General features: G+C 31.1%; 1 pseudogene; it reads right to left on the bottom strand.

Moving 5' to 3' along the window:
* Nucleotides 1-399: 399 nt before the first annotated feature.
* On the bottom strand, nucleotides 400-2,210 carry LOC145058544 (putative UPF0481 protein At3g02645 pseudogene; annotated as a pseudogene).
* Nucleotides 2,211-4,798: the final 2,588 nt, after the last annotated feature.

Below are 4,798 nucleotides of genomic sequence, written 5' to 3'. Positions count from 1 at the left end.
AAGTGTTATTTTCATTGACCAAAACAACAATAAAACATGATTTTAGGGACCAAAATTGCAAGTTGAAAAGTCAAATCCAAAAAAAAAAAAAATTAGGAAACCATGGTATAAAATTTGCAATTTTGTCATTGTTTTCTCTCTCTCTCTCTCTCTCTCTCTCTCTCTCTCTCTCTCTCTCTATATATATATATATATATATATATATATATATATATATATATATATATATTAGTCTTATTTTTTTATACCATAAATAAAATTTTCATTAAAACTTTAGTGTAGACACATATTAAGCTTTTCCATTGTTAATTAGTTGATATTCATACATTAATACGAATGCCTTAGCAAAAAGAATCTCAAAATCGAACATAAAACACAAATAGTAAATGAAACCCTAAAAAGCTTTCGAACTTTCTAAATAAAGAAACCCACATATAGACGTACAAATTTTCTAAATAAAGAAACACACATATAGACACACACTTACTCACTCACTCGGCGGTTCCTTCAGGAATTTCTGGGAGCTTATTGAACACACGAGCACAACTATACACAGAGCAAACAGCTTGTATAGTCGTCAAGAACAACATAGACATACCCGCCAACAAAGTGAGAAGCTTCCACGATGCAAACACATATTTCTTCATGAACCTCGACAATTTCACCCTCCATGTTTTCGAATACCTTTTGTTCACATCTTCGATCACTTTATCCATTTTGGGAACTTTGGTTAATTTCACAGATTTGCTCATGCCATTCCATAAATCTGCAACCTCTTTGTCACTCTTCAAATGGTTCTGAACTATGCCTCTTTCACTCAAAAGCTTTGCGTCTTCTTCGGTATCGATTATTCCGTTCATTAGCTCAGTGTAACGAGCGACAACCAATGGCCCCGCTGCAACACAGGCTTCGTATGCTACCAAGTTTCTCAAATAAACTTCTGTGTGTACGTCCAGAATGACTACTGGGAGGTATAATGTAGATGTTTTGATATCGAAACTAATGCCAAAGATTCCGTCGTTAACAGGTGAGAAAAGGATCCCAGCTGTGGCCATTTGGGTGACTGATGGGATCTTTATTTCCTCTATTAATGGAACATTGGAATCTTTATCGTCTTTTGATTTCTCCTCTCCTCCACCACGAATGTTTTGAATCATCTTTTCTACGGGTTCTTTAATTAGGTTGAGCATCGGAATGTTTGACAACACCTTCAATGGTAGTTTCATCATGACTGTGACTGGTTTCATGAAAATTAGCTTCTTGAAAATCCTCAACAGACTTGCATTTGATTTGGAAACGATTTTCCAGATAAAATCCTTGAAATGTTGAACATCACTGGGCTTTGCAAAAGACTCTTCTTGATCACCATCATTGGCGTCCTCGGTGATACCTTCATAGTCTATTTCAATGGCTTCAATATGGAGTTCTTTGTTGTTTGGCACAGTCATGTGGTAAAGAAAGTCGAGGAGATGATCACAGTCGTCGATATCAATATCAGGAAGCTGTTTTTCTTTAAATGGAGAAAGCTCATGGTATAATCCCATCAACATGGACTTCAACGTCTCCGCTGCAGACTTGTTTTCATCATCTCGAATCTGATTCTCCACCATCGTCTTCATCAGAAACAATGGGATCTGGTTCTCCACCATAACCAAATCACGAAGAATCGCAATCTGCGACATTTTATTCCCGGAAGTATCCACCAAATGAGAAACCGAAGATGTACAATTTTCTACTGATGACCGACCTTGTTCTTTAACGGAATACACGCGAAGGAACTCCAGTAAAAACGCCATGTCAACAGCTAGAATCCAAACCAGTACCTCTCCAGACATATCAAGAAACTTATGGTAGCAAGCACGGATTCGAGCCTCATCTTGTTTCCTCATCTCCTCCACCATTTCTTCGAAGCTTGTATTCATTAACTTCTGGGTACGTCGTGCTGCTTCAAGCTTGTACCTTTGCATGTCGTATACCTCCTCTCGCCAATGGTGGAAAGGACCTAACGCGACTTGTTGTGGAATGTAGGAATCAGGATCGGTTGCAAGGAGTACTTTAGGGACACTGAATATACAAACGGGGAATTTAGATATTTCTTCATTATCAGGTTCGGCAATGGATTTACGCATGCTTTTAACCCATCCTTCCTGATCGATGTTGGACTTGTTGAAAGAAGAGGAATTGGAGAAGTTGCGCGATGAGGTTTCCATTATGGGGGTGGAGTTGAAGATGAGAATGTTGAATGCGATATATGGCCATATGAATGATCATATATAATGTGCGTTTAAACAATAAAAATAAAGTAAATTACATGAATGGTCCCTATGGTTTGGGATAATTTACGCGTTGGGTTCTTAACTTATTTTTATAACTCGGAAGGTCCTACTGATTGTTTTTGTTACGCACTTTGTCCCTACTGTTTGTTTTTATTACGTGCTTGGTCCATGTCTTACTTTAAAAAGACTATTATTTATATAGGAAAAAATTGTGGGATAGGTAAAATAAGGTGAGGGAAGTGGGGTTGGGGTGTGTTTATTTAAATAAATTAAAAAATCAAAGGAAAAATAGTCTTTTTAGGTAAGACAGGGACCAAACGCGTAACAAAAACAAACAGTAGGGACCTTCCGAGTTAAAAAAGTAAGTTAGGAACCAAACGCGCAAATTACCCTAAACCATAGGGACTAGAGCTACTCGATTAGCTACGGAACCGGGTGCATTTCCCCAAGGGTGCCCTAAAGTTCCTCCACTGAACTGTAGTACGGAATCATCTCCAAAGATCTACCATCCGTGTAATTTACTCTAAAAAATATATACAAAATAAAAAATATTACATTATTAAACCGTGAATATCCGATTCTCACACTTTCGAAAATGTTATGAACCATGGGAACCAGCCGTTGCTAATTTATTAGTTCACTAGTTTATAACTCGTGGAAACCACGGTTACAAAATTAATTAAACTTTTATACTAAAAACTCAAAGTTATTAATCAATTAGTTTAAATAAATTATTAATTAAGATATTTTTTAGTTATATATAAAATTATAATCATTGATTTAAAATATGTGAAATTATATCACTTTATAATTTGTATTAATTTTATTTTAATTTTTATTTTAATGCTATTAATTTAATGTAAATAGAGTGGGAAATTTAAAATTTAAAATGAATAATCAATATGTTGACAAGTGGCAATTATTAATTAGAAGACATAATAGGGTGACACATACCAAAAAAAAAATATAATATGCATTAATTAAAAGGTTTAATAAGATGACACATGTCAAAAGGAGAATAAAACTATTCTTTTATTAGAATAAGGATTTTTGTTTCTTTATAAAAATTAACCAACCATATTTAAATTAACAATTTTTATACGTTGCAATTAAAGATCAAAATCCGTATTTTTCAAGCAAAGAACTTATGTTGTATCATCTACAATTTATTGATCATAATTTTTCAATAAACTATGAATACTATAACATAATATATATTTCATCTTAAAAATAGATTAATATTGATATGTAATTTGTAATATTATAAAATAAATAAAAATCCATGCTATTTATACAATAAACAAGTTACGTAAATTAAAAAAATGAAAAAATAAATATATGATTATAATTTACTAGAAAACCTATGAAAAGATAACTAACCAAATAAAAAATTTGTAACAATTTCTAAGTTTTGTTTTAAAAATACACATGTTATTTTTTATTTGTGCTCTGTTAATTAATGTTATTTTTAAAAACACTACATATATAATTATATATCCTTACCCTATAACCACATTAACCTTTTTTTTAAGAACTTGTACCTTGATACAATTTTTTATATTCATCTTCTACTTACGTACCAATATCTATATTTTGCAACACCTTAAGAAAGTTATATATTGCTTTTGCCTCTTTTCACCATCCAAACGATGGGCCACACGTTATCGAGGATAATAAATCTCTATTGATGGGCGTTAACGTGATAGTATAGAAAAACATTGCATTACACTTGATATGAAGGTCGTGCTTATTTAATGGACAACCTTTTCAATTATAATGAGTCGTTTCAATTATAAACATAGGATGGAACTTGTCTAAAAGATGACAATTACTCGCAATTTATATAGGTAAAAGTTCTAAGTATTAAATAATATGGTAAAAAATCCAACGAATCAATTTTTTCAACACGTTTGTTTTATTTATAGTAGATGTTTAAAAATACATATGATTATCGAAAAATATATATTTTTTGTTTGTTTCTTTTTATATGTTTAGGGATTAGCTTTTATTGAAATAAAATTAAATAAATCAAAATTAATAATTTAGTATATCCATAAAAAGATATTTATATTGATATAAAAATATTTTTTTTATTAATTCAGTTCATTGAGATTTCAAATATGAATCGAGATTATATATAATTTAGTATATGAATTTACCATATGATACTGAAATGTATACATCTAAGTAAATTTATATATGAATTTTAAATAAATTCACTTGTAAATTTTATTAAATTCATTTATTGTTGATGTCAAAATTAGTTAAGGTCAAGGGATAGTTTCGTTAATATGTAATGTTATTATAAGGATACTTTAGTGTTGAAGTTTTTCAAGTCTAGTCTCTTATATTTTTTGTTTGCTTTCTTGTTCCCTATAAATAAGTGTTCGGTACTAGAGTTAGATAAGAACTTTTATGTAATTGTCTAAAACACTCTGTACTCATTGAAAACATAATCGAGTCATACAAATATTATTTAGATCTTGTGTTCATCGTTTTAATATCATTTTGATTCTATAATT

The sequence above is a fragment of the Lactuca serriola genome, chromosome 6 (genome assembly GCF_051521515.1).
Source record: "Lactuca serriola cultivar US96UC23 chromosome 6, Lser_US96UC23_V15, whole genome shotgun sequence".
In the NCBI taxonomy this organism is placed as follows: Eukaryota; Viridiplantae; Streptophyta; class Magnoliopsida; order Asterales; family Asteraceae; genus Lactuca; species Lactuca serriola.
The sequence above is the reverse complement of the archived record's forward strand: the minus strand, read 5'-3'. Positions and strand labels throughout refer to the sequence as shown.